This window comes from Lithobates pipiens, unplaced genomic scaffold (genome assembly GCF_037356315.1).
Source record: "Lithobates pipiens isolate NorthernLeopardFrog02 unplaced genomic scaffold, aLitPip1_a1.2 Scaffold_13, whole genome shotgun sequence".
NCBI lineage: Eukaryota > Metazoa > Chordata > Amphibia > Anura > Ranidae > Lithobates > Lithobates pipiens.
The window spans coordinates 55434830-55455910 of record NW_027507718.1 but is presented as its reverse complement, the minus strand read 5'-3'; the positions used below and the strand labels follow the sequence as shown (position 1 = coordinate 55455910).

Here is a 21081-nt window from a genome sequence, read left to right as displayed (position 1 = left end):
TCCCCTATGGTAGTACAGGGTGGGGGGGGGGGGGGGGGTTTGTTGTTACCTCTCTGTTTTTGATTTATTATATGTGTTGTAGTAGCTTTTCTATGCAATCATATCAGGTTCAGTCTAGGATTTTGCTTATGGTCTTTTAGGCCTCAGAAATGATGGCCTATGCAGTACACCTTGAATATCTCTCTCCGGGTCCACTTGTGTTTTACTCCCCTGACGTTCCCTCGCCACAGCTTCACAGATGGCCCACATAAGATTTCTCTCATGGGAAGTTTGGGGACTGAATGACAAAATAAATTGTTCCCTAGTGTTCGCATACCTTAAAAAGTTTAATCCGCATGTGTGCATCTTACAGAAGACACACTTGGTGGGTGGCAGGGTGCTCGGCTTGAAAAAAACATGGGTCGGGCATTATTATCATGCCACACACTCCAGTCACACCCGTGGAGTCAGTATATTAATCCACAAGTCCCTGACATATGAACTACTTGACCTTAAAATAGACCAGGAGGGCAGGTATGTGGTCCTACATGTGATAATTGACACTATAAAAATGGTAATTTTTGGTTTGTATATACCGCCGCCTGCTATGGTGGCTCTTTTGAAAAATTTGACCCCATTTTTTCCAGGTACCCCACTGATAATCTTGTCATTGCGGGGGACTTCAACATGACCCCAAACTCCTCTATGGACAGTAGACATGTGCATTCGTTTTCGTCCGAATGCATTTTCGTCCGAATTTCAGCTATGTTCGTTTTCGTTTTGACAAACGATAACAAAAGCACAGAATCCAAAAAACAAAAGATCCGACATAAATAAATGCTTTATTTTCATTTTAGTTGTTACAACAGTTCTAAATAGAATAGGAGATTCGACGTGACTCTGACAATAACAATCTGTGTCTATAGAACCTGTGGTCGAATGTGCCTAACCTTACCTCTATTAGTCCAAGATTATATAGAGAAAATATTCGACAGAGAAAAAAGATTTGACAGAGAGAAAAGATTCTGCAAGTTACTGATTGAAAGTCATTGATAAAAAAAAAATAATAATAATAGTAAAAAAAGCGTGGGAGTCACCCAAATTCTTTTACCAGGCCCTTCAGGTCTGGTATGGATATTAAGGGGAACCCTGCGTCAAATTTAAAAAAAAATTGACGTTTGTTATATGCGGAGAGCGGGGCCACCCGTCACCTGACCCCGCCCCCCTCTGATGCAAGGGGAAACCCGGGTTACCCCGTGACGTATGGGTGACCCGCCCCCTCTGATGTAACACAGGCAGGTTTCCGTTACATCAGAGGAGGCGGGGTCACCCATACGTCACGGAGAAACCCGGGTTTCCCCTTGCATCAGAGGGGGCGGGGTCAGGTGACGGGTGGCCCCGCCCTCCACATATAACAAACGTCAGGCTGCCGGGATCCCGCAGTGTCTCCTCCGTGGAGACAGAAAATGGATGGATTCGCTGCGCTGATTCAGATCAGCCATTGCTGGACCCCGGAGAGATGATCGTCCGTCGCTGGATAGCAAGAGTGGATTACCACCGCTGGAATCTTTTTTTTATTTTTAATAAAGGAATTTTTCAAAAGTGTTTTTGTCTTATTTAACTATTTTTTACACTTTCTTTGTGAAATGGTAGGGTTACTTTTGTACCCCCTTACCATTTCAAATGGGGGGGCGGGATCTGGGGGTCCCCTTGTTAAAGCAAAAAGAGCAATATGGGAAGCAGGAAACGCTAGTCCGACGCGTTTCGACGAATAAGCCTTCTACTGGGGCATTACCTGCGTTTCCTGCTCCCCATATTGCTCTTTTTACCGTTCATTTTTATTGGATCACGTGATTCTTTTTGGATATTTTTTATGTAATTTTTTATATGTCATTTAGAATTTTTTTTCAAATAAAACCTTTAATGGTGTAATTTCACTATGAGAGGCATTGTGTCCTTACCTTTTGTTTATGGTGAACCCGCTCTGAGCTCCTAGCTGACCGGAACCTTCGAGAGAGAGTTGAAAACCCTGGAGATCTGAGGTGTACCGATCCTGAAGTGGGCAGCGACTATTGGGATGAGTAAATCGGGAAAAGTCCGTTCATTTAAAAAGTCTGACGGACAGATTGGAGTGCAAAACTACTTTCTAAGTCCGCCGGACTTTTGGGTAAAAAAAAGTCCGCCGGAGCCTACACACGGGGGGATTGTCCGGCGGACTCAAGTAAACTTTTCCACCGGATTGTTTGATCGTGTGTACGAGGCATTAGGGTGAACACAGATTTTGCAAGCTTTTATATATGAACAGGAGTCCTTATGGAGAGAGGGTCACCAAAGCCCTAAAGAAACCAATGAAAGTCTTAGTAATCAATAAGTGCCTGGCCATCTTAGGGGCATGTGCTTTTGAAAGCACTTTGATCCTAAGGTGGAAGAGAACAAACAGCTTTCCAGTCCTAAGGGTCCAAAAGGACAGAGGAAAGGGCCCCCATTACTTGTTCTGAAAGTAAGATAATTTGAAACCTAGAGGAAGTTTTCCAAATAGGGCTCAAAGCTGTGAGACACTGGGTAAGATCGGACTCTGGGGTGACAATATTCAGACTGGGGAAATTGGGTGGAGAGGTGGCCTGTAGAGGATTCTATAAACTTATCAGTGTCTTCTGCAACAACAGAGTCATATAAAGGCAAATGGTCAGCAGTTTTAATGCAGTTCTGGAGGCAGGTCTGGGACCAGTACCTAATCTCCCTTGTAGCCCAGTCTACATGCGGGTTATGAAGTTTAAGCCAAGGATAACCTAAGATAAGGGGATAGACAGGAGAGCTTATCAAGTAAAAGCTGATTGTCTCCCTATGAAATTCCCCAATGAAGATAGTAATAAGTACAGAGCACAAGGTTACTGGGCCCTGTAATCAACAGCTAAGACTGAAAATAGTTTGTGCACCTTAGTCAAGGGAATCTGTAGACGGTGTGCTAGATCCCTATCGATTAAATTGCTAGTGGCAAAAGAATTAATGAAAGCTGAGAGGTGATGAGAAAATGTGGCTACACAAAGTTGTGCAGGAACAAATAGGTTGTCTTGGGGGGAATCTAGGACTATCTAAGGAAGCAGACCCCACCCACACTAGACTCCTGGCATTTCCCAGCTTATGGGGGCAGCTAGCAACAAAGTGGCTGTAGTTGCCACAATATAAGCAGAGTCCCTGGGATCTTATAGCCTTTTCCCCAAAGGATAAATGAGTAGCACAAATTTGCATGGGCTCCTCCTCCTGGTGAGGTTGAGAGGGTTCAAGAAAGTCAGATGAAGAAGTAGGCAGTGTACTAGGGGTCAAAAAAACAAACCTCCCCGTACGCCTCTCCAGTAAACACCTGTCTATACATATGGGGGTCACCAGAAAAAGGGTCAATGGGGTTAACCTTGGGCTCTGGGTTCTGCATTAATGCTGGAGGTGCATTTACATGCACAGACAGTTCCTGGACTTGGCGTGTCAGTTTGCAAACCTCCTCTGCAAATAAACAACCCTGTGTACATCTTCACGGAAATTTTTTCTTGTTAAAGCTTGTGATAATGTCACACTTCCCCCAAAGCAGATGGTCAGACACTATAACTAGCTTTTATGTTCTTCATCATGCCTACTTGCTGACTGGTACTCAGTTGCCCCCAGGGCTTATACAAAATGCTATAGTGCCTTGTCATCATGCTGGGGCAAGCATAAACTGATAAAAGCAAACAGGTACTTGTGAATGGCAGACAGGCAGAGTAGTTAAATGACAGTCCAGGTACAAGACAGACAAGGTTCAGAATACTCAGAGTCAAAAGTCAGGCAGAGTTCAGAGAATAGCCTGATATCCCATCCAAGGTCATCAACAAGGGAATCCAAACAGCACAGCAAGACAGACAAACAGGCAGCCTGAGCACATATAACCAGCACTATCACAAGCCTGAGACTGCAGGCTTAGCTCGCTTAAATCAGGTGTGGTCTCCATCCATAGACTGGCTACATCAATCACCTTGCAGGTGGACAGACAGACAGGGATGCATCATAGACAAAAACAGGGTTCTGGAACAAGAACAGCAGCTGTCAATGAACAGTTTACACGCTCCTGACAGTTTCACTGATAGAAAAAAAGCAGATGACTGCTGAAGAATTTATGAAACACAAACATGACTGTATTACAAGACCTTTTACTGTCTGAGCAGGCTGGATGAAGGGTGACAGATAATGTAACATTAGGCCTAAAGAGTGTTTTGATGTTAAGTTGCAGGATAATTTTATGATCTAGTACAGATCACTACTAGTGCATTATAAAACTTCTGAAGTATGGATGAATTAAGGTTAAATTATATCAGAATAGACAATAAACCATTTTTTTTGCCCTGGTCCAAATAAAATATTTTATATGTGGCCAGACAAGATAAATAGATCAAGTACTATGGCTATCTACTATATGTGATCATAGATACTACAATAGGAGAAGATCAAGAGCAGAAGGAAAAAAATTGAAAAAAGAAGGAAGACAGCAGTTTAAACACATTTTAAGGATTATAGAACATGATATGTGAGGGATGTCATAGAAAAAAAGAAAGGAAATGTGAATAAGGGGGTTCAAGCGGGGACATATTGATAAGAAAGTTAAAGGATTGCAAGTCACAGTGTGAGAAAGAATGGTATCTTTAACAGAATGCTGTGATTTCGCTAGAGCTGTCTCACACACTGCAGCTACAGCCTCTCCCATTTCCCAAGATAAGAAATGCATAGGTTGAGAAGGGAAACTTTGAGAAGAAAGATGTGATTTAAAACAATATTATGAGCCGATCTTAGCGCCTGCTTTATTTAGGGTTCAAAACAGTCCCTGATCCATCCAGTTTGGTCCTTATTGCCCTAGGCCACCATGGTTTTACTGTTTTTTGAACGTTCCTGTATCTCACGGTTTCTCCCTGCCCCAGGGTTTAACTTGGATTTATATTTCTTTTTCATTACTGAATGTGCCTTTACATGAGCCTTTGTATTTTCTTTCTTTTTCTGAATAAAAATGATTTATAAAAAAAAAACAATTTTTATGTTATATTCATTCCTCAAAATTATTATAACCTTATTAAAAATTATGTAGAGGTGTCAGCTTAATTGATGATCACAGTTTTTTTAACCTGTTTTCAGGGCATGCTTTACCAGGATTTTCATGTTTAACTGAAGTATATTAAATCTTTTAATATTAGAAACAGTTCACTTAAAAAGGAAAATGTTTTTTAGGAGCTAAAACCTTCTCCTTTAAATAGATAGTATCTGTAACTTAAATTACAATATAAAATAATTTGTCGCTCAATATTAGTCTCTGACGGGGGCGTGGCTTGGCACACAGCGCGGATGGCAGCTTAGAGATGGAGCTCCTCTCTTCCCGCAGGCTTACAGCCATACACTGACCGCTCCGATCCAGATAATGGGCAAACATAACAGATCTAAAGCTGGCTTAGCAGCAAGGAACTCACTCGTGGTACAGAGATCACACAGTATACTAGATCTTTTCAAATCTCGACATCAGACGGCCGGGGCTTTGAGGCTTTCAAGATGGCGCAGGATGACCACGAGGATAACTACAGAGAGGACTCGCAGGCAGCATCAGAGGATCTGGTAAGACACCACCCCTCTCAAGATCAGCCCCTGACATACGCTGATATGTCAGCGTTTGTTGCTGACATAAAGGATGCCTTCTATTCAGCCATCACTGAACTAAAGGCTGACATGCTGGCCCTGAATGAGAGGACACATGTTATTGAACGCTCAGGACAGAAGAGGGATAAGGCTATCATTAGATTGGAGACTGTCTCAGAGTTGCACATGGCCCAACTGATAGCAGTTAATCGTCACTTAGAAGAATTGGAAAATAGGGGTAGGCGACATAATATAAGGGTGAGGGGGATACCGGAGGCAGTCTCACCGGAACAGATCGTCCCAGCCCTAACGTCCATATTTAATAATTTAATGGAGAGACCAGTGGACACTACTATCGATTTTGAGCCTGCACACAGGGCCCTTAGGCCCAGACCAAATGAATCTGCACTGCCCAGAGATGTGATTTACTGTGTCATAGACTAGAAGCTCAAATAGGACATTAAAGCTCATGCTCCTCAAAACGAGCTGATTACCTTTAATGAGCACACAATCACACTATTCCAAGATCTCTCTCCAATTACATTGACAAATCGCAGGGCTATGCGCCTGCTATTGGAAACCCTGAGAAGCCATCAGCTCACATACAGAGGGAAATTCCCTTTTGCCCTGTCAGTCACATCAGAAGGTGTGACACACACACACTCAAAACTCCAGATGAGTTACCATCATTCTGCTCAGCTCTACAATTGCCACTTGTGGATCTGGTATCGAGAATTTCGGTTCCCGCCTGCGCCCCATAGCCCACCGGTCTCACCACATTCCACACCAACAAAACCTGCGCCTAAAAATGGGAAATTTCAAAAGCTGCAAGGAACCGAAGCCATGAGATCTTCCCAGTCGTCCAGGAGTACAAGAAACAGAGAACACACATGAGGTACTTTCACAACAAAATCTCCATTCTTGTCTATCTTCTGACAATTTGCATCGTGGAGGTACATACTGTGCCTAGCTGAGGGGGATTTTACTCCCCCCCAAATTCGTTCTACTTGAACCTTCTGCTGAAAGCAGAGCCCCTCTGAATGCCTGATTGCTACTTTGGTGGGCAATTGAACGTTGCTCTCTGTTTCTGAAACCACCACTCCACCTCGAGGGGCTTCCATTATATGGATATGGGAACTTTTGCAGCTCAACAACATGGTGTTTCCATCCACCCCCCCCCCCCCCACTGGGGTGCCCTGGTGAGTTGTTACTATAACCTGATGGGAGCTCCCACGGGGTTTTTTTTCTTTCCTTCCACTTGGTTTTTCTACAGTTCTTACGAACCGTGGGCCCTAAGGTGAGCACAAGTTAAGGAGCCTCTCTATGGTGCCCACCTGGCATTCTGTCGCCGCTTGGTAGATGAACTTAAAAGCTTTGCCACTGGATATATCATACTGGGCGGCAACTTCAATATTGGGCTGCTTCCCTTACAGGATACCTCCAATGGCAAATCCAGCATAACATACTCCATCCTGCAAAAAATTAAGTCTCTGCTGAACTCTTTGAATTTGGTGGACGCTTGGCGCCTGGTGCACACAACAGGAAAAGACTTTACGTATTATTCAGCCCTACATAAAAAGCATTCACGCATCGATTATTTCTTTATTACCCAACGAGACCTGCCTCTACTATGCACTGCCAATATTGGCATACAAACATTTTCGGACCACTGCCCTGTATCGATTTCCCTGACACAAACAGATAAACCTCACAAATCGGGTAACTGGCAACTAAACCCCTCCTTATTATCTGACCCCACTAGCTGCCCGCAAATTGCCACAGCACTGAAAACATATTTTCAACTCAACAACACTGATGACATTTCACCTATGACTATATGGGAGGTGCATAAGTGCGTCATACGTGGCAAACTTATTCGCTTGGGCACTTATAAAAAAAGGGAGGCTACCAAAAACATCACCTTACTGGCAGGAAAAATTAAAGGAGGGAAAGGTTAAATTCCTTGCTCAATTTTAAAACCAAACGTAGTCTGTACTTTAGAAAAGGCCTAAACTATGAGCATGGGGACAAATGGGGCAAATTTCTCGCGAAGGCTCTTAAAGACATAGCCCGCTCTCAATTTATTTTGTTCATTAAAAACCCAGAAGGCCAAATATTACACAAAATGGACCATATCACGTCACAATCCCACAGCTTTTATACAAAGCTGTATAACCTACCTCTACCACATAAGCCATCTGATTTTCAAGACACTAGAGAACGTACTCTATGTACCTATATCGAAGAAGGTGGCATGCTCACCTTAACCCCGTCTAAACTTGACTCCTTAGAAGGGCCTATTGTTGAAGACGAACTGGCTATTAAGACTCTTAAAATGGCAAGAGTCCAGGCCCCGATGGGTTTATGGCTCATTACTATAAGACATTCATTGACTTACTCAAGGCTCTTCTTAACCCTCTAAACTATCTTACAACCACCCCACTTGCATCGAACACCTTTACGTTGGGGCATGTCGCGTTGCTTCCCAAACTGGCAAAAGATCCCACAGACTGCTTGAGTTATAGGCCAATCTCGCTACTGAATTTGGACCTAAAAATCTTGGCCAAAATATTGGCCATCAGATTGTCATCCTTTCCCCCTAAGCTAAATGGTCAAGAGCAGGTGGGATTTATGCCGGGCAGGGAGGCACGTGATAATGTCACAAAGACCCTAAACCTGATCCATTGTGCGGGTGCAGGGGGCTTCGAGGGCCTTCTCCTGTCGACTGATGTGGAGAAGGCCTTCGATCACATGGCTTGGGATTACCTGTTTGCTACCTGTGTTCACACTGGCCTGGACACACATATAATGGCATGGTTAGCGGCCCTATATCATAAACCCCAGGCGAGGCTTAAAATAAATGGTACCCTCTCCGAGGCAGTAGACATCAATAACGGAATGAGGCAAGGTTGCCCTTTGTTCCCTCTTCTGTTTATTTTATCCCTAGAACATTTTATACGCACAGTTAACAACAACTTGGACGTGCTGCATTCTGCATATGGCGGATTGCTCTATCAAACGCTATAGAAAATCCTTGACGAGACACATACTGAATGCAGTAAAAATTCTAATTCCACGGTATTGGAAGTTGAAAGAAGTTCCCTCCATACCCTCGATAGTAGATATATACCATATGGAGTAAATGGTTGCCATTGCCAAGGAATCTATTGAGAGATTCAACAAAACCTGGTCTCCATGGGTGGTATTTTGGTATTCTGACCAATACATGCAACTTGACACGAGCTGAAGTCTTTATGGCCTATGGTTTTTGGGACAATGCCTTGTACCACCTAAATACCTGTATATAATACCTGGATAAATACCTGTCTATAAATACGAAGGATGCTACATCCATTACGCTGACAACTGGGCCACTAGGCTCTCTCACCGAAGGCCTCTGTACCCGCCACCCTCTCCTCCCTTATGGTTTCCCTCTTCGCCCTTCCATCTTTTACCCCCGATTTTATATTTTATTTTTATTTATTTTTTTATTTTTTGTGTACCCTAATATGCAGCTTGATACACTGACTTAGGCTCCAAATACATGACTAAGATAACTTACTTTGTTAGACTGTTTTGCATTGGTCTTATTAGAGCATAGTTTTCATTATCTAAGTATTGTTATGTTAAAAAAAAAATGTACTAAACGTGCTTATTGATTATATCTGTGGATAATTTGTATTTGTAAGCTGCTTTCACAATAAAATACTATTGAAACTAATATTAGTCTCTGACATAATGCCAACTAATTTGTTAGAGAAAAAGGAAAAGGTCTGGTGTCCCCAGTGACACACTTCCATCCCTGTAACATATAAAATACAACAAAGGATTCACCCTGGGACTTTAAATGAAGTGGGTACTGTTTCCGCCAGTAAACATAACAGTAGTAAATATAGTATATGGTTTATTCAAATACAATTGTTTACACGGATAAATAACAACAACGGTTGCCAATTAAAAAAATACATAAACAAGGAGTATTGGTACATAAATGTAGAAGTAGTACATGGTACACGGGCATCATACTACCCGACTAGTTTTGTGAGATCCAGCTCGCTCTTCAGGGGTGGATGTGTTTAACAATGTACCTAGGATGAACAAAAATATATATGTTTGTCAATATAGCACAGTATTAGTTATACAGGCACAGGGTAGGAGGGGTTGTAGGCCCCCCCATACTTACCACTGAGCTTGGCCATGGCTCCAGGTGTGCGGCCTCGAGACGGCGGCAGCAGATGCCTCCCCAGGGAGCTGAGGGGGCAGAATCAAATGGGACCCCACCCAGGGCCAAACGGAGAGCAGGCATGGCAAAGGTGTAGTGATGTATCCCTAGAGTCCTCGTTGGTCGATAAAAAGTATAGGCTGTGAACATAAGTATGTTTGTCAGGCATCTAAAGTAGTAAACTAAAATCAATAGATATTGGTATAAAGATATGTATGCATGCATGAATGAAAGGCCTGAGCCAAAGGTTGTAGGGCCATGAAGATGGTTAGAAACCTAGGACAACAGAGGGGTACTACCAGGTGACAAAATGGACAAAGAAAGAGGGGAAAGAGGTGAACTACAATTGTGTGGGTAGTGATGTATCCCTAGAAACCTCATAAGTCCATAAAGCGTATAAGTTATAAACAAATATGTTTATCAGGCATCTAAAATAGTAAAGTAAAATCAGTGAGTATAGGCATAAAGATATGTATAGCTAAGTAAGGCCTGGATCAAGGATGGTAGGGACATGGAGATGGTGGAAAACATAGGATAGCAAGGGGATACTAGCAGGTGACAAGATAAGAAAAAAGAAGGGAGAAGGTGGACTTGTGTGGAGGGATCAACAATATCCAAAAAAAAATAAATAAATAAATTAAATAAATAAAATAAAATAAAATAAATGAGAATAAGGGCTCATAAGATAAACAATGTGTAAGATGCGTAAGTGTGCCTAAATAAAGTAAGTATCAAAAAGGTGAATGTAGTAAGTACCTGAGTAAGGTGAATATCCTAAGTATAAAAGTAATGAGACACAGCAAGCAATCTCCGCAGCTGTGTCCTCAGTGAAGAGTGAAATGAAATCCAAGCCATGCCTGACCTCCAATTTAACCCCGGAATGCCCCAGGAAGCTCCGCCCCCAACACCGTGTGTGGATGGCTGACATGTGAGTGCAGGGGGCACCCACTGTCATAGGAAGGCACGCAGATGCAAGCGTACCCCCATGCCATCAGGTGATATAGTGCGTCCAGCTATGCCAACGTCTGCAAAATCGCAGACGCCATGCTTCTGAAGCCTGAACATGGTGCCGATGTGTAGGTGTCCCCATCCACCTAAAAGCAGATGGGGATAGCAGGAGACATGAAAAAGCCTCCCTTTATACACATCGCAGCTCCCAATGCAAGACAAAAATCGCTAGCGCCAACCGAGGAATCACACAAAGAACCAGGGTATATAACAATACTGGAATAAAAATTGTGTTGGAGGATGAGTAACCTAGTACAGTATCAAAGTGTAACGATTGTTTATACATGTAAATACTGGCGGGGGTGACAACAGACCAGGTTTGGGCTAATGGGTGTCTTCCACCCGGGTTCAATATAGAGAAAAAGGAAAAGGTCTGGTGTCCCCAGTGACACACTTCCATCCCTGTAACATATAAAAAACAACAAAGGATTCGCCCTGGGACTTTAAATGAAGTGGGTACTGTTTCCGCCAGTAAACATAACAGTAGTAAATATAGTATATGGTTTATTCCAATAATTTGTTAGGGGCAGACATATTACTTATGGATCAGGCAAACTTTGATTTTCACAGGAGTGCACAAGTTATTGGAAAAAATAAGTATGCTGTGGGGTAAGTTGATGTAAAACCAATTAATATCCGACTAAGAAAGGGTACTGTTACACCACAACTGCCACAATACTTAACATAGCCCAGATGAACTTGATAAAGGAGCACAATTAAAAAAAAAGGAAGTCTAGAGGTTTGAAAAAATAACTTATTGTATGCTCCATGATTTGAACAAAATTTAAATGCTGACACACCAAACTATTTTACACATTTTCTGGATGTGTCCACAACTCATGGAGTTCAGGGCAAAGGTAATTGGCATAACTCAAAATTTTACAGACCTTGTTGTCCCTTGGGAACTCATGTTATTTCTGCTACATCAGAATAGCATACCAAAACAAACTTACAAGAGCTCACTGATCAGTGCTTAGGTTAATAAAGTAAAATCCCGTATCCTGGTTAATTGCTGCAGGCAGGAATCCCCTCAGTTGTCAAAATCATTCGCCACCAGGATTAATGAGGTTGAAAGACCTTACTGCAACAGACAAGAGCAAGAAAGAGGCCTTCCACTCCAAATGGTTTAACTGGAACATGTTTCTTTACTCTGATGAATATACTGAAATTCTTGCTGGCCCTTAAACCATATGATTGAAACACCCCATGTACAGTATATTACACAAGGTACATTCAACACTGTGGGGAGTTATCTCTTTACTACTCCCTAGTGTACTTACATTTGCCCTTCTTCTTCCCTATCCCTTTTGACTATATTTTATTTTATTTTTTTATTTTCCTATCTTCTTCCTCAAGTCATTTGCTTCTTGCCTAGTAGGTTTTGTATACAACATTATACAATTATTAGAAGAAAGTATGGCAAAAACACGTTATATTCTATGGATTAGATCAGAATGAACTTATAGATTTATCTGTGGCCAAAAAATGGTTATATAATGTTTCCAAAAGAAACTGTTTGTCTATTCCATGTTTAGTAGGCTAAAAATGCAAAAATTATGGCTGTTCTTATATTCCTTGTGACTAAAAACAAATAAATCTATTAAAAAAAGTGGCATACCTTTTGTTCCAAATAACCACCCTGTTAGGACCGATGCAGCCAGCTGTTTCATGGTTTTTGATCTGGCTAAACTTTTTTTGTATACCTCTATATCCAGATTGTTGGTAGTTATTTGTTTATATTTTTCAATATATCCAAGCAATATATGTTGATTCAGTTCCCTAAGGGATGCTCTTTTGAATATAGTGGTAATCTCAAACTTGTTTTGAATCAATGGACACCTCAGCATGAGCACACAGTATTGTTACAACATATGGATGCCATACTCTAAATGCATTTAAGGGTTCATCCAGCTATAACAGAGCAGTAGCTGCATGCAAGGTGCTACTAGACTTATTTACAGACTTTGTTTAGACCAAGCTCTAATTGTCACATATTCTGTGCTGAAATTTCTAGAGAAAGCCCAAACAAAACAATACTAGGCTCAAAGTATGGAGTTGCATTGATCACATACAAATCTAAAAGGTGTGCTATTCTGGATCCAGTAACCCCATTACCTGTATTAGAGGAGGCTGGAGAAGAAAGAAAGCCACATGACTGTATTGAATTGGTGCAATAATTGGCTGCTAGAATCTATATGCAGGACACACCCCTGAAAAATCCATTACTTTGATTTGATACAAGGATGGTCAACCCTATAGTTGATATGCTGTTGTCAATCAGAGGGACACTCTGTATTGAGAGTAATTGGATTCCTCCTCCTCAGACCAAATAGCAGAGTTCCACACCTTAGCAAAAGCCTGTGTGCTATCAAAAGACAAAATATTCAAACATTTACAAGGATAGAAGATATGTTTTTCAGATAGCACATAAGTTTGGTCCTAATCAGAAGGCTAGAAGTTTTTTTTACTTCAACAGAAAAATTAATCATACATACTAAGTTGGCTAGTTTCCAATGTTCTACCCCCTAACCCTCCTACTCCCCCCTAAATCATAAAGTAGACTACGCCACGTATGCTGCACTAAAGCCCCAGATGATTGTAAGGTCTATGCAACTCCATCACTAGTTATGGCCCAGTAGAGCTGGGATTATTAATCAAATTTCAAGAACAAGTACCCCAGATTGAGAAGAACAAGTGTTCCAAAATGAGAGCAGCACCTTATGAATGAGGACTTTGGAAAAATATTGAGATTTTAGGTCTGCCAGACACTCTTTTCTCAATAATAATCAGCTTGACACATGGACCATGACATAACTCAAAAGTGTAAATGGATGCCTTAGCAATAAGGCAGCTGCTTAAATATACTGCCTTTTGTTTTGCTTCTGCCCCTGGTAATCAATGGGAGAACATCACCGTGCCAACTAAAGTGTTACCAAAAGCTACTCTTTTCAAAGGATTACAGATTGATTAAATCCAGATGTCCCAGTGAGGATCTTTTATGTATGATGTACTTGTCAGTGTGGACATGTTTTCTGGGTGGCCAGAGGCATGGCCAGTGGCAAAGGCTACTACAAAGGCCACAGGAAAAGGTTGTTATCTGAATCCCAGAAACTATAAGATAGAGGAATTTACTTTAAATGGAAAAGTCTTACAAGAAGTTTTGAATATATTGGGAACAGGTCTTTCATACCCACCCTCAGAGTAGTGGTAGGGTGGAGAGATTAAAGAATAATTAAAAACAGGATTGCTAAATTGATGGCAGAAACAGGAAAGTCATGGCCTGAGTGCATCCATATTACTCTTTACTTAGACACACAGGCCTCATTTTATACAGCCCTTCATCTAGAACAAAATTTTGCCCAACAGCTGCAAGTCTTGCATTTGGATCTCATAGAGTATGTTGCTGCTCTCCCCAGTCTTTTATTTTTTTTTACTACAACACATTTAAATGTTTTCTGCTTATTTCCAGATCCTAACAGTTTGATAGGATCTCAAGCTTAAGTCAGGTGACTGGATGGTTGTTAAAAGTATGTATGTAGGAAAATGTTTGGAGCCACGATACAAATGCCCCTTTTGTGTGCAACTAACTGAAGAAAAAACACCTACAGCCATGTCTGCCATTGAAAAAAAGTTTCTAAAATGAAAATACTTCTGTGTTTTATTTACTTTTCTCTAGGAATCAAAGCCTGCGACACTAAACCATTCATTTTAAAATCTTAAATTGTATGTTGATAAAACTATAGTTTATAGGTATCTGATTACAGAAAGTGAGTATTTATATTTTGCTTTTTTTATGATTTTATATGTTCTGGTAAGATTGCAGTATGTCTTTATATTATAGAAATAGTTGAATACTGTCTGTGATACTTTTTTATTTGCAATAAGATCCAAGTTTTCAGGACAAAGCTTTCAGGATGTGTCCCTTTTATCAAGGACTTTGATGAAGAGGGCACACCCCGGAAGCTTGTTCTGAAAACTTTGATGTTAGTACAAATTTAAAAGTATCACAGACAGTTGTCAATTGTTTCTGCTGCAAGTGCGCTATAACAGTTCTAATCACTTCAAGCATACTTGTGCTATAAGCATATTAACCGTCAGTAAAAATGTAAAAACTCTGTTTGCTAGATTTCGACTTCCAGATTTCATAGTATTTTGAAGAAATTGTTATAATCTAATTTTATGATTTAAACAATAGTTAAGCAATTTTATCTTCTATTTATCTTCCATTTTATATAGAACTGTCTATTTCCGCTATGCCAGGCTATAAGGCAATTCTGGCCACAAGACTTGGGTGTAATTTCAATTACCCTGTGAATGCTTACTATTTGTACAGAGGATATCCAACACACAAGGTCCTTGATTAGGTTAGACTAGTTGTAATATGGCCAAAATGGAGGTTAAAATAGACAGTACTGAGGGGATAAGTAGTCTAATGTAATTTTCAAACCCTGAGGACAACATAAGCAATTTCAAAGGTAAATAAATGACACACTTAACAGGAATTATACAATAACTCTGAATTGCTTACTGAAGAAATATCACAATCCAAAAATGCCAGAGGGAACCTTATGTACCATTTTTTTAACAACCAAATATTATTGCATATGAATTAAGAAGGCTTATGCTTGGCTGTTTTTTAATTGTAGGGGCACCTGCTTTATTGGTCAGTTAGCCTCAGTTCTATATAGCGAAATGACTAATAATTCACAGTGAACTCAAACTGGTAACCTCTAAGGGTTTAAAAAAACTCATTAAATATACAATTTACATGGCGCAAGCTCATCTTTTATTATTTACCAAACAATTGGGTAATGTATTGCATTTGTGTGCACAAAAATTATCTTCAGTATATTTGTTTACTGAAAATGTGTGTGTGATAAAACATGGTGCCAATATCATGTGACATAAAAAAAACTGCAATTATCATTATTTTATTCTCGGAGGATCAGGGTAAGAAAATATATACTGTTTGGAGGTAATTTTAGACCTTCAGGCCTAAAATTTGCATTTTAACATGTGGACAAAAACAGAATGCAAAAATGACTCTGTCATTTAAAGAATCAATGCTTCTCTTCTATCAGCTAGAAATATTTATTTTGAATGTACACTGAGCACAAGCACAACTTAGTGTACATTCTCAGCATGCCTTTAGTCAGTATGCATTAATGCCTGTGTGCATGTACAGGAGTTTTGTCATCTCAGATTAGCTAATCAAGACACCTGATATGGTGAACACTAAAAAAGAATAGGTGAAGAGGTCACTAGCAGTGATGGAGCAACAAGACAGATCACAGTCGTCACAACAATTGGGGTGGATGGTCTTTGGCAGGCAAATCTTCCATAATGTGATAATATACTGGGTATATTTGTACTATACTACTTACTGTCTTCCCTAGGCAAAAGATAATGACAAACATAGATAGCAATGAAATAAATAAAGTTCCACTTTAATAGAAACTCAATACAGAAAATAGCAAACTTTTTTTGCAAAGGAAATATACATATGTACTTTCAACAGCCAGCAAAGGGGAAGAGGTGTTTGTAGGCTTCTGAGTTAGTGCAGTTCCATTTCTGTTTAAGTAAATTTAAGTGAACATTCTACAATGTAACCTTGTTCTATTGGTTTTAAACCACTATTACTGTAGCATCATTTCAATTTAAATATTGATTATACATAGTGTGGAATGACATAGATGATTAAACTAAATACAATATACTTTTTTTTTTTTTTTTTTTTTTTACAAAGGTTATATTTCAGTGTATAAAGACAAAGGATATTTATAGAATGCATGTAGGTCTACCAGTCTGTAATACATTGAATAGCAATTTGTCCTACTTGAGCTCACCAGGAAATTATATTAACAGGTTACACAAATGAGAAGCTGTTCCTTAATTGTGTTAAAATCAGGTTTAATGACTTTAGGAAGACTTATTGTGTTAATAAAGTATTATGCAGTCTGAAATTACTTTTCTCCATTACCTTATTATGTGGAAATTATTTTATATAATGTTGCTTTCTGTGCTTCCATTAGCATTCTCCATTCACAAAGTAATAATTTAAAAGCTTCATTTATAAACATTCATGGTGGTAATGTTAATTGCTCACATTGCTTTTAGAAGTCTTGAAAGTATCACAAGCAGGGAATATTATTATTAAACATACTTGGTACATGTTTTTTCTAATTAGATTTCTAAGTGGCTGGTCTAAAAAACATTGGCATTGCCCTAAAAAAAAGTCCTATAGGTGCAAAACACATGAAAAGTTATGTAACAATAAAAATTCCCCAGCTCAAAGTTCAACTTTAAATTCTAAAAAGATACAAACCAATATATTATATATATATATATATATATATATATATATATATATATATATATATATATATATACACAAGTATTTGTGTTTTGTTTTGTTTTCCCAGCATATTAAGCAATGACATAACTAAAACCAGTGTTTTTCATTAATTAACTCATATCATCACTGTTGTACATTGACCCCCCCCCCTCCCCCCGACATTTTTAGATGAAAAATGTAGGTTATGTTGAAGATTTTATGTATCTTTACTGAAAGTCGTGTTTACAAAAATAGGCACATAGGCAATAATTATTTGCAAACAAAACTAGTATTTTTGTGAATACTGCAGATATGTCCTCCTGGTAACAGCTGCTGCAATTTTGGTTGTTACAATGCTAATTATTTCTAAATGCTCAGCAGTCAGTTCTTTAGCATTGCTCCTATCACAATGGGTGAACTCACTTTACAACAGAGTTTGAGGTGTAAAAAAGGGAGAAAGGCTGGTGCCATGGAAGTCAGCTAAAACATTGTTTTATTATAGTATGTGAACAACAGTCAAAAATCCAATGCGTTTCAGCCATCAGGTCTTAATCATGGTGTTTGAGGTGTGGTAATACACTCAATAAAGAATATAAGCAGGGATGGAAGATTACACACATAATACAAACCACACTGGTAAATGATGCCAATAACAGCACAAACATGATCGAGACATCTATGGACTGTTTACTGGCATGGACCTCTACAGATACCTCAAAAAATGAACCTTCCATTATTTGTTGGCCACCCATTATCCCTACTATCTACTCTGTACTCATTCACATAAAAGGGTGGATATCTGGGTGCCCACTTATTTTAAATGATGTGTTCAGATTCCAAGGAGTCCCCCTCTCAACACACTTTATTAAAAAAACAAGCATTAAAACAATATTCCACACTTCAACAACATGACAACAAGAATCTTCCTTATACCTGTCAGCAAACCTTATTCAATGCATTTTGATCATCTTCATTGAGACCAAGAAGATGCCAGATTCTGATAAGAACATTGATGTGACATATTGTGTTGCTAATTTTGAAATAACTTGTGTGAATAATTTATTGTTACTTTTTAATAAAGTGTGTTGATACTATTCAGGAAGGAGCGCTATTCTTTTTATAGGTATCCTATTCTATTTATTAAAACATCTATTCATTACAATGTCTGGAGCCATGGAGACAGAGCAAGGCTTTAACATGGTTCACTGCCTTTGTCTGGAAATAACCAGGATGGAAGTGAGGCTGGAATGTATAGACCTGCAAAGCAAAGTAGACAAACTGCAAGGAGCAGCAGCATGATAACCCAAGAGATGTAATGCTGTATTTTTTATGGGGAAGATGGTGGTCAGGTACTGTGACAAGTAGGAACATTGTTATTTCTGGATGTGCCTATTGTGAAGGAATGTTCTGTGAGAAGGACTGCATTAGGACTGGCAAAGAGATTTTATCCCTGGTGGGAAAATATTGAAATCCCTCCTAGAATATAGACATGCAAGTGTCAACATTCTCTAGTTGCTACTGCCTTCTCACGGATAGCTCTTCTCCTGACACCAAATCTGTAACTAATGATAGCTTCCTAGCCAATTGCTAAATGTAAACAAACAAGCCAGGGACATTGGGTGATCACACATGGTCATTAAAAGCTGGTTTGTTGACATTCAGCTGCCAGAGAGCTGTCATTTGCAACAGGTAAAGATAGTTCTGGCATAGGTCACCATGTCACCTGTCAACTTTGGATCATCACTGTATGACATAGTTGACATTAGGGGATATTTATGCCCATTCACAGGGTCTTGAAAATGTGCACTTGCAAGTGCAATGATGCACATATTTACGCTAATGTGCTTCAGCATCAGTGAATGTGCATGTGTGACCTGGCTTGCTTCCTGACTTTGTGATAATCTGATCTCCTGCTACTGACCTTAGGTCAGTTCTCCATCTGCCTGCTGCGTTTGCACCTTTACTGCTCATCTGGTATAGACCTTGTGTCAGGAACAGGGTCTGAACCAACAACCTCTGCTGAATCTGGAAGTAGCTCTTCTTACTGAGACAACTGAGATGCTGGACAGCTTCCTTGGATAATCTTGGCTTGTTTCTGGCAAACCTTAAACATCTTACTTCTCCCATGAACTTCCTATTAAAGCTATGCCTTTGTACTTTTTTTGCCAGATTATTGTGCTCTCGCCAGCTAATATCTTGCTCCTTTGCATACCTGCAGCTGTTTTTATCTCCACTACCACTCGTTACTGAGCTTTTTCTTGTTCCTCGACTACACTTCCACTTGATCTGCACCTTCAACCACTTGTTACCGACCTTTGGTATATTTACTGACTACGGTTCTGCTTGATTCTCACCTGTTATGTCTGCTACTAGACCTCGGCTTGCTCACCTCCTGGTGGGGCGAACCTGAGAACTGTGACCTGGTGCTTACATGCAGCAAAACCAACATCAGGAGCGCTAGTGAATAACAGTTAGTGCTTAGACCCCACATCTTTGGTTAGCCCATGTCATCCACCAGGGAGACCTGCTTGTATACTTATCCAGCTGGTCAGTGGGAGCTTCTCTACTACTATAGCTACTGGTCTCTGAACCTGACCCCTAACTATGACACCTTGATCCTGACTTTGATTCTATTACTTCTTGCAGTATTGATATCTCTGCTGCAATGTTGCTGCTGACCTTGTCTTTACTATGTCTATGCTCCTGGCACTTGAATCTCTCTGAATTACTGCTTTCTGCACTAGAGAAAGTCAGAGCATCTTTAGCTTTTCAGCAGACCTCAGACTGTCTTCTGATCAACTTCCATGTCTGGATCCACAGCAGGCACCCATGCCACTCTTTGTCTGGCTACAACCCGTTACCACCAGAGTATTGAACTGGAAAAGTAGGGGAATGTCTCTTATCTACTAGACCGCAACCAGGTATGTGTCAAAGAAGGGATAATTTGCACCTCACATCCACCAGGCCAAGAATGTTTAGACTCTTGTCCCCATCAACATGGTAAAAAGGTGCCTTGGGGGTACCCAGTAGATTACCAGAAAACAACATGAACCAAAGTGTTTAAGGGCCTAGAAAAAACGTCTCCTTCATCAGGGCTATAACAAAACATAATATAATATATCATAATATAAATGTAAATGTTAGACTTATGATTATATCAATCACATTTACATTTATGGTGCAAGTTTTTTTTTTTTTTGCCGTGCCTGGATAAGTGAATAGTATGGATTTTTTTTTTTTTTTTTTTTTTATTCTAATTTTATTTTTAATTATTATAAAGTATTACACATGATTAAACAATTTCAAACATATATATTACTTACATACATAATAATCACATTTATTATTTTATTTCCTCTTTTCCCCCCTCCCAAACATATCTTGGATATTTTAACATATAAAAAAGAAAGAAAAGTGCTCGCTTCGGCAGCACATATACTAAAATTGGAACGATACAGAGAAGATTAGCATGGCCAATCAAAAAAAAAAAAAAAAAAAAGAAAAAAAAAAAAAAAAAAGAAAGAAAAATAAATAAATAAATAAAAAAAGGGAAAAAATACACATCCAACCCCCCCCCCCCCCATTTTCTCTCCCTTCCCTCTCTCCTCTCTCCTCCCCTCTGCGAAATCTTTCCTTCCCTCCTTCTTCCTCAATTTTTTACCAATTTCCTATGCTGTCTCCAGGGAGTCCGAACCAGGAGGCACCTTTCATACGTATCTAATTCTTGTGCTAAAAGTATCTCCATTCTCTCTATGTTATCCATTTCTAGGGCCCATTCGTTTATCGAAGGAGACTGAGTTGATCGCCAGTGCCGTGGTATCACAGTTCTTGCTGCCGTCAACCAGTACCCGAGAAGATTCTTTTTAATGTTTTTATATGTTCTTGGTTACATAGA

At 39.8% G+C, this 21081-nt stretch overlaps 1 pseudogene; it reads left to right on the top strand.

Annotated features, from left to right (window-relative positions):
- The first annotated feature begins 20600 nt into the window (after positions 1-20600).
- Positions 20601-20661, top strand: LOC143980018 (U6 spliceosomal RNA; annotated as a pseudogene).
- Positions 20662-21081: the final 420 nt, after the last annotated feature.